Genomic DNA, 10,498 nt, shown 5'->3' with positions numbered 1-10,498 from the left:
CAGTTTAAATGTGTACCCCAATTAGGAGTGACCAATCACCCCTGCCCAGCCTGTTCCCGCCAATGAATGGACTAATCACGTATCAGAATTGTTGTTCAATTTTCCCGCGCCTCATGATGATTTGTTCTGATGTATGCAAAGCCCACTGCCCTCTCCAAAAAGTGTACTTAAGCTCTGCTTGACCTCTGCTCTGGGCTCTGGGCTGCTCTCCCTTCTTGAGTGAGCACGGAGCCCCAGCGCGCTGGAACGGATCCCTAATAAATCCCTCTTGCCATTGCATGAAGCTAGTCTCGTGTGGTCTCTTTCTCCGACGCTTCGCCAGACCCTTACATTTGGTGCATTGGCTGGGAACTGCGCATCGCCGGACAGGGAGACCTACGAACTGCTTCGGGGGTAAGTAAGGTGCCTTTCTCTCTCTCTCTCTCTTTCTCTCTCTCTCCCCTCCTTCTTCTCCTTTTCTCCCCGTTGTTCTTCTTTCGCGATCGCTCAGGTGCGATCGCTCAGGTTCGGTCTCTGGCGGCTCAATGGTGGGTGTAAGTCCCCAAAGGGCATAATCTCTCAGAGCCTCAGGTGGGGTTGGCAGTGTGTGTGTGTGGCTGTCAGTGGAGAGCGTAAGCTCCCCCTGGCGGTGACTGGCAGACGTGCCTCAGGAGTCACAGGCCACGCCCCCAAGGGACGCTTTGGGGGACTCGGGGGGACGGAGGTGCTCCCCATCAGGTAGAGGGGCGGATGAACCCTTGTCGGTGTATTTTGCTGCCAACCTGTCTGGTTTTGCCGGCAACTCTTTCTGTTGAATTCACTGTCTGTCTTTAATTTTTGCTTCTGAATTTGTGTTAAACGTTTACTGTGTGTCTGTGTTTGCGTCACGTTTGTATTGTCTCTCTGCGCTTCAGAATGGCCCACCCTCGGAATTGAATGGCCCCCAGGAGAGTCCTTCCATCTCTCTCTCTAATCTGCAAAGTCAGAGATATTGTCTTTCAGCCGGGGCCGCATGGCCATCCAGATCATGGCTTCTAACCTTTCAGGACCGCACAGTCTGCTGGGAGGATTCCACCCGGTGGTATGGCGGATCTGTCCTGTCCCTGTTCCTCCCGGCCCCTCCACCCACCTGTCCTCTCCGCCCCTGGCCATCTCCCCTCCCGGGAGGGGGGTAAATGCTCCCGAAGGTTCGGGGGACGGGCGGATGGAATCGGGGGTGAGGTCCGTGGGGGACCGCCCCTCCTCCCCCTCCTCTGCCGGCAACTGGTTGCCACTGGGCGCATTTGCACCACAGCAGAGCTGGCGGGGTTGGCGGGGGACTGCCCCCCCCTCCATCCTCCCGGCAAGCAAAAAAAAGCAGCTCGGGGGCACCCGGCCCTCTCCACCCCCTCGTGGGGGGTAGAAGGGACCGGGTCCCCAAACCCCCCGAATGTTACAGCCCTCCCCGTCTGCAGTGATCACCAAATCCCGGGGCCAAAGAAGCGAACGGGTCTTCCTCGAGTCGGGCTGCTTGGAAATGCAGCCCAATGCGGATGATAAATTCCATCTAAGGCTAAATACTGAGACTAGGAAAGCAATGTTTTCTTTCCCTCCCGTAATCGGCTTGAATGCAAATAGAGATGCCTGCTGGGGATTTAACAACTTTGACATCTCGCTTTGACTTTTCTCAAAGCCCTGTCCTCATTATTAAATTGGTGTTAATTGGCTTTAGAGATGGGAACCAAATTTTCAGTCACAAATTTGAGTCTCCACTCTGCTTTCTTGGGGAAGCCTAGCACTCGAAACAACTGCAAGAGGAGGATGAGCTTTTTGGGAGCTGGCTACTAAAAAGTTAGGAAAAAAAAAAAGCCTAGTGCCTAAGGTCAAACCAAACTGGAGGAGCTAATCCTGTGGGTGGGAGTTAAGACTAAGGGACTCCCAGCAGCTGCCAGAGCCATTTTGCTTTGGGGAACTCCCTTATCTCTTATCTGTACTTTAAGGATTACTCCACCTTTGTTTACTTAAAAAGAAGGGACACTGAATGCAGTAAAGCCAGTCACACTGAGACCCTTGATTTTATACCTATAGTTGCCCCTACATGAAAACATCTGGTCCACTTGTGGGAAAGTCTATGGTGCCACTGATGGGAGTCATAATTAAATGAGAGTTCAAAACCTGGAGGGATATATTCTTATCTGGTTGTCTGATTGTTTCTTAAAGATAAACTAGGTTAAATGTGTGTCTAAAAAAATTTTTTTATTATTATAACAATCTGGTATCTGAATGGGTTTCTAAAGCATTGCACTATCTTGCAGTTAAAAGTTGGGTTTAAGCAGTTGTTTAGTTTGATTTCAGATAGTTCTAAAGAATTTCAATTTTGAACTGGGTAGCCTAAGGAGATTTCACTAGGTATACAGTGCATTGATTTGGGCAAGGATAGTAAATTATGATTTGGTATCTGTTTCTCTCAGTGTGTAAAATTAAAAAAAAAAGTGTTAAATTAAAACGTTGGTCTGGCTTATTAAAATAACATTAGATAATTAAATAGCAACAGTCTTAGAAATTTTTAAAGCTTAATTTCAGATATGCATGGTAGTGTGTAGTTCTTTTTTTTTTAATTTTTCAGGCAAATTTAATGTAACTTAATGCTACTTTAGAAACTTCAGAACAAGCAAAGTGGCATAGAGGTCTTAAAGAAATTTCTTCTGATGGTAGAGATCCTATTTCCAGTTTTATGTAAGCAAGTTTTTCTAGTGTAAAAAGATATAAAATTTTGGGAATTGCTTCTTAAATTTGTATCATAATTTTCAACATCCAAATCTGGAAAATATAACTTAAGGTTAAAATGCCTTAGGCCTAAAGTGTCTGCTCAAAATAGTAGTTTTTCCCTGCTCCTTCCAGACCTTAGCCAGGGCTTAAGCTGATATGAAAACAGAAGAAGCTTGGAACTCAGGCCCAAGGGAAAAAAAAAGGGTAAAAGTGTCTTTTTATGGGAACTCAAACTAGATTAAACCAAAGAGTAAATTGTATGGCATTTACTAATTACTGGCCGGTCAATTTTTTTTTAGGACTTTTGCCTTTTCTTAGATTCTATTTTTTTTTTTGAGCTCATGATTTTTATCCTACAGACAAGTTAATGTTTTTCTGATAAGTTCTAGTTTTGATCAACTGGAGTTTTTTTAAACATTGCAATGAGATTTCACCTGAGAAAGCTGCAAGGCCTTTTGTGTTATGTGTTACTCTTGTTATGTGTTGTATGTCGGTATGTCTGTATGTGTGTATGTCCATATATCCTGCAGTGATATAACAATTGACAGATGAGGAGCGCTCATAAAAAAAATTAAAAATGGATCCAAATATCTTTGATTCATGTGATTCAAAAGGCTCAATTTAAATTGGGTAAACAGATGAAAGTAAAGAGGTCTTAAATTAAGCTTATAAGTTTTTCTAGGTGTTCAAAAAATGCCCTAATAAAATGTTAACTCTGCTTAAATTTAAAAGTTTACAAGTATTGTTTCAAAATGTGAACAAAAGGAGGTTAGTAGATAAAAAAGAGAAACTAAAAGGTTCTAGGTATGGAACTAATAGAGAGAAAAAAAATTGTGTTTCTAGATAGGAGAGTCTATGTGACTAAGTAATCAAGAGGGTTTAAGTAAGGGATGAAGGAGGTTTATGTAAATTAGTTATGTGTATAAGTTTTTGAATAAGTTACACAACTATGGTTAAACAACAACTGTTGTTTTTCAATACTTTTCTTGTGCCCTCTTGCTCTGCATAATGAAGTTCCTTCAAATCCGATTACAGAAAGTCTCAAATCAAACTTCCAACCAGCTTCTGCTTAGGCACTACCAGCCTCTGATGACCGATGGACCCCCAACATCTTCAAGAGAACAATTCACTCAGTGCTGAAGCTCACTACCAGGCACGATGGAATGCAGCGGACATGGGACAGCGGGAAACAACAAGTTCAGAGAACCTCTTAATCTGCCATCCTGGATTCATGAGTCTTTATGTCCTTCTAAGCTTCCTCATGGTCCTTGGTCTCTTTTCTGTCAGCCCCCCAACATGGAACTTCTGCCAGAAATTGATCTTTGCTCTAATTTTTATCTTCATTCTGTTCTTATTCGCTCTGATCTTCTTCAGGTGCTGGTGATGATATCTGGAAAAACCTGCCAATAGACGGGTTGCCTGCTATTTATCTAAGCCCTGCCATCTCCCCCTTAGTCATTTCTTTAAAAGCCAAATATGGTTAACATAAAATTATCAATGTAATTATGGTAATTTTAATGTGTTCATATCTTCCAGGTTTACAAGTCTGTAAGGTAGAAGCTTCAAAAAAAAACATTATATCAAGCTGGTGTTCTAAAGTTGTATGGTAATTTTAGGCTTAAAAAAATGTTGGAGATTTATTTATATCATTTGTGTTCTATAACTGGACTTGTTATCAGTAAGATATGTAAAGTTCTATGTTGCTTTCTACACTGAGACACGATTTAAATGTGTTTTTAAGTCAATGAGAGCCTAATCTGGGTGAAGGTTTTATTGTAAAACACAGAAATACTTTGCTACTTTCCAACAAGAGGTTAGAAGCTTCCCGCCTTCCTTTAATTCATGTTTTAGATGTGATATTATGTTGTGTTAGCTAATATTCATGTAAACTTGAGCAACAATTTATGTAAACTTTTTAAAATGATGTCTAAAAAGCAAAGATCAGCTTCAGAACTATAGTATTTAAGACTTATAAAGAGCCCCACCTTACTTGAGATAAGGCTCTATGTCCCATCTCACTACATGTGGGAGCGACTAAAAAATAGACCAGATTTCAGTGCATTTAAAGTTGTGCCCAAAAGTTGGTTTTTGTCACGATTGCCAGGATATCAAACAGGGGATTATAATGTACAACTCTGCCAAAATTCTAGGTAGCTATTACATAGACTAAATATGTTTTTACCCTAGTTAGTCTTGTTTTGTAGTTTGCTTTTAGATGGACTAAGGATTGCCTGTTAATATTTTAAAGAGGTACTGCTTTAAGAACTCACAACCTGGGTTAATTTAAGATAATGTGTTACAAGGAGTTATCACTTACAGGATAGAGAGATAGGTACTAAAGCCCAGTACTCTTAATATAAGGCTGTTAACTTATTTGCTAGATGTTTAAGATTAAGTTTTAAAATTAAAAATTTGGCTCTTGCCCTCTGAGTCAGTCTGAATCAGGGAATAGGGAACTTTTTCAAAGGGCTCTGCAACTCTGGGCCACATAACTTCCCGAGCAGGGAGATTAATGAGACCAGTGGAGGGCAGAAGGCCAATCAGTGCATTTTCTGTAAAGAGGAGGGTCATCAGAGAAGGGAGACATCCCTGATGCTTCTGAGGGAAGCCGTATGGTCAAGCAAGGCCTGGACCCATCCTAGCGCAAATGGCACTAGCAGAACTGAGAAGCTGCTGTAAGTTCCCGAGGACTCCCAGGATAACTCAGCTGACTGTTAACAATAGGTAGAACAGAAGTCAGTTTGACTTGCTTCATCTTAAACACTTAGCAAAGACAGTCAAAGCCAAAGCACAGCTGTTCCTGGACATCTTAAATGATAATAATAGTTAAATATAACCTCCAACAATAAGTAAACTGGAGGTTACAACAGAGATTCTTAGACAAAAATGCCTGATAACTGTCAAAGGGACTGCTAGAGTAGTTTTAGTCTAAGGCCTTTATTTCTAACCAATGCAGGTAGGCTTGATGTTTGCTAACATGGTTATCCCACCCTAAGTAGCAGAATTAAAGATTTACATGCTCAGATGGAAGCCATGTCCTCAGCAACTTTGTCGTGGAAACAATATCTTAGCTCCTAGTTCCTGGTACTGCCTGATGGAAAACATTGTTGATCTTTGTCTTGGTTATTATACTCATTGGCATATTTCTGTGCTGTGGCATTTATTACTGCATCAATATGGTTCCAGTACTAATGAGTTCTTGTTTCTCTTATAGACCACCTATCATTCGAATGGCCCTCCAGCCTATTACTTCTCAATTGGACTTTTATCATGGACCACTCGATAGACCCGATATTTTTAAGGGGGACTCCAAACTGCTTGCCCCACACCGTCCCTTTTCAGCCTGAAGAAGTCAGAAAGATTCTCTTCGTCCCCCTTCCTCACAGCAGTAAGGAGTTCCCAAATTAGAGGGGGGAATGAAGCCAGATTTAAAGTTAGGTAGTCAGTGTGGCTGGATAAATTGGGGTCTAATATCGAGTGAAATCTAAAATGGAGGCCATGCTGAAATCGATTCTAGGAAACGCAGGACAACTCATAGTAATCAGACAACAATATGCTCCACTGGCAGAAATGAAAAATGAGACCTTCCAATAATTATGATTCAGTACTTTTAAGATTAAAAGTAGTCAGAAAAAGGAGTGGGGAATGTAAAGGTAAAATTTCTAAGCTGATTCTAAGCTGCAAAAGTCTGAGTTAAAGTGTAAAAGACTAGGGCATTGTAAAGCTTCTAGATTACAAGGCCTGGGCTAAAAGGTAAAAGTCTATTGTTACAATTCCTCTGCTATCCCCGGAACCTGTAATCTCTGTAAAGTTGTTAGGACAATGCGGGAACTGCCCAGTAAATATCTCCATTGATTCCCTGGTTGTTTAATAGCTAAGGGCTCCAGGTAGCATGGCACGTAAGCATATAGGCCCCAGAACCAATCAGTTTAAATGTGTATCCCATTTAGAAGTGACCAAATCACCCCTGTCCAAACTGTTCCCGCCAATGAATGGACTAATCATGTCTCAGAATTGTTGTTCAATTTTCCCGCGCCTCATGATGATTTGTTCTGATGTATGCAAAGCCCACTGTCCTCTCCAAAAAGTGTACTTAAGCTCTGCTTGACCTCTGCTCTGGGCTCTGGGCTGCTCTCCCTTCTTGAGTGAGCACGGAGCCCCAGCGCGCTGGAACGGATCCCTAATAAATCCCCCTTGCCATTGCATGAAGCTAGTCTCATGTGGTCTCTTTCTCCGACGCTTCGCCAGACCCTTACAATGTAAAAGTGCCTATAGGCTGTACTTTATACTATTTTTTTTAAAGAGAGAGTAAGAGAGGAGAGAGAGAGAGAGAGAATTTTTAATATTTATTTTTCAGTTCTCGGCGGACACAACATCTTTGTTGGTATGTGGTGTTGAGGATCGAACCCAGGCCGCACGCATGCCAGGCGAGCGTGCTACCGCTTGAGCCACATCCCCAGCCCTAGGCTGTACTTTAAAAGGAAATCTGGGTTGGCATGTATTATCATTGTTTATGATAGAATTAATAGGAACTGCCATAGACATGATTGCCCCTGTTGTCATGCAGAGCCAGCAATCACCAGCAAGGGTGGGGTTGGAATTATTAGTGACCAGCCTGGCCTCTTTGGCCATCCTCAATCCTCTCTCTTGTGAACAGGGAATGACTTGCACTGTCTCTTAGAGAATGAGCATCAAGCTGGGCCCCATGGGGAGGCTGCCTCACCCTCTGACATCCAGGTCTGGTCCTGAGGACTTTGACTGGGCACAGTGAGGGCCCAGCTGGCCCCTGGACCCTCCTGTGACAGCAGGTGGCACATCCAGCCATGCTTCCCTGCCCTGTGTCCCCTCCCTCTCTCTCTTGAATTTCCCAGGGAAGGCTTCAGTTGAGAGCTGCACTGAGCTTAGAATGGATTTGCACCATATGCTTCCTAGGCGGACTTGAAAGAGGCCCGTTTCTCTCGTGGAGTCTGTTGACGGGCATGGGATATCGGGTGTGTGGGGGGGTATCTGAGAAACAGCCCATCCAGGGGAATTTTGGGCACATCCCACACTAGGGACTTTCTTTCCTTGGCTGGGTCTTGAGGGGAACTTCCTCAGGGTCACTACACGTGTCCCCAAGCCCCATGTGGCCCATGGCAGCTCCGAATCAGGGCTAGAAACCCCATCTCTCTAATCTTTATGCATGTAAGCTGCAAACAGTCTGTCATTGCATTATGTAGAAAACCGATGTATTTTATTCATAAAGAAATCATGAAAAACAGTAAAAAAAAAAAAAAAAAAAACAGAAAAAGAATACAAGTAATGATACAATGATATACATTTTGCTTCGGTGCCATTATCTGCATAAAAAGCCACAGAACTGGCTTGTCGTGGTTTAAAAGTAGAGCACCAGAACAGGAAGGTTGAAGTCAACTGCACAACCGTGACAGGTTATCAAGAGGGGAGAGGCCCAGCCTGTACAGGGGCAGGGGACATCCACAGGGGGGATGCCAGGGTCACCAGGATTGAAACCCAATCTGGACAAAAGAAAGGAAGGGAAACTGAGCAGAGTCCAGGACCCTGAAAGGGAAGGTCATTCTTACAGCCCAGGAAGCTGCCCAAAGCCAGTGTCAACCTGCCATGTACTCTTTGTCCCCTAGAGACACCTCCAAAGACCTTGGCAGGGTCAGATGCCTTGGGCAGGGGACCAGCTGTGCTGCTGATCATCTCTGAGGCCTGGGCGGGTTTCCTTCTGCACATGGCAGCCGGGTGCACAGGCTCACGAGGACTGGGGGAAGTGACATATTGGGCCCATGCCCATGGGGCATTGTGAGGGGCCTCTTTCCTTCCAGAACTGGCACCTTGGAAGGTCCACAGCTGTTAAAGGCAGTGATGATTGTAACAACGGCTCTCGGTACTGCTTGTGTCAACACCTCCCAGGACCCTGAGGTGCCCTCTCCAGCTCCCTTGCACAAATGGGGACACAGATCCAGAGTGGTCAGGGAGGGGCTGTGTCCAGGCAGAGCAGAGTGTCAGAGGGACCTGGGTTTGGAAAGGGGCATGAGGAGTTGCGGAGGCCCCAGAGGGGGAGGGGCGAGAGAGACAAGTGGCCCAGAGCCCAACTCTGTGTGGGTGAGCCCTGCTCAGAGAAGAACTGCACCTGGGGGCCACGCTCTTGTCCAGCTCCTCCACCTGCTGCCCAAGCCGTTGGTCACTGTGGTACCAGCATCATCTCATATTCCCCGGGGCATCGTTGATGTGGAGCAGGGGGTGCGGCCCACTGTGGCACGGCAGGGTCCTGGGGGCGCTCCTTCCTCCCTCTCTTGGCTGCTAGCCCTGCTAAGCCCCAGCCAACACCTCCCTCTCCTGATCTTGTGCTTTGTGTTTGTCCCCAGGGTCACCCTAGCCTGGCAATTCTCAGGGCCTGGGCATGATGTCCTGGAATGCCCTACAAGTGACACATGCCCGGCACTCAGTTTGGATCCAAGAAAACGCCACATTCTGTGACAGTTCAGGGGGCAGATGATGTACTGCCAGGCCTTGGCTTGCCCTGTGCGTTGGGGTGTGGCGGTGTGTGTTTGGTTGTGCAAATCTGCCTGGGAACACGTGGTCTGGACTTCAGGGTCTGTGAAGTTAGAGTTGGGGGTGTGGGTTTTCTTTGGTGTGATTGATCCTGTGATGTCCTGTGATGTGCATCTGTGTTGGCGGTTGCCTGTGTGTTCCTCCGTGAGTGGGTGTCACTGTGGACTTCATAACAAGGCAGATGTGCGTGGGATCTTTCCAGTGGTGACTAGCTGGGGTGAGTGAGAGGGGGACAGCAAGTTCTTCTCCACCCACAGGCTGGGACGCTGCTGCCCCTGCTCCTCTCTGCCTCCGGTCTCCCCCTGGTGGTTGTACACCAGACCCCAAGTGTGGCTACCCACACTGCCAAACCTAAAGACAGGCGAGGTGGCATTAAGACACCCAAACATTTACAAAGAGAAAGCTGGGACCAGGTAGGACATCAACCCCTGATGGAAGAACAGTGACCCAGAGTAGCACAGTATGTTTATTATGTAGGTTTTATCATCAAAAGGTTACTTGTGGTGGGATGTGGTGGGGCACGCCTGTCATCCCAGTGGCTCCGGAGGCTGAGGCAGGAGGGTCGCGTTCAAAGCCAGCCTCAGCAACAGAGAGGCACTAAGCAACTCAGTGAGACTCTGTCTCTAAATAAAATACAAAATAGGGCTGGGGATGTGGCTCAGTGGCTGAGTGCCCCTGAGTTCAATCCCTGGTACCAAAAGAAAAAAAAGGGGGGGGCAGGGAGGAAAAAAAAGTTATTTATGGGAAGTTTCTGCAAAGTGGTCAAGCTTGAAGCCCATAGCACTTGCAAGATACTGTGGGTTTCTTGTCATGCTCAGAATTCTCTATTCCCAGCAGTCAGTATCTGAACTCAAGGTCAAGACTGTTATTGTTCCAAACCTTTGCACAGAACTTTCTCAGGCAAGGGCTTTACCATAGCTCCTGGGCAATCTTTTTGTTGTCGTTGTTGTTTTTCTTAGTCATTGATGGACCTTTATTTTATTTATTTATATGTCATGCTGAGAATTGAACCCAGTGCCTCCCACGTGCTAGGCAAACACTGTACCACTGAGTCACAACCCCAGCCCCTCCTGGGCAATCTTGTCCTGCACCTTTGCAGGGAAATTTCCCAGGGCAAAGCACAGCCACGGCTCCCAGGCAGTCAAAGACCATGATCCAAGTCACCGCTCTCCACACCCAAGGACATGGCCCAGGCACAGGAGTCTAAACC

This window comes from Spermophilus citellus (assembly GCF_964194105.1).
Source record: "Spermophilus citellus genome assembly, chromosome: 6".
In the NCBI taxonomy this organism is placed as follows: Eukaryota; Metazoa; Chordata; class Mammalia; order Rodentia; family Sciuridae; genus Spermophilus; species Spermophilus citellus.
This window is presented reverse-complemented; position numbering follows the sequence as displayed.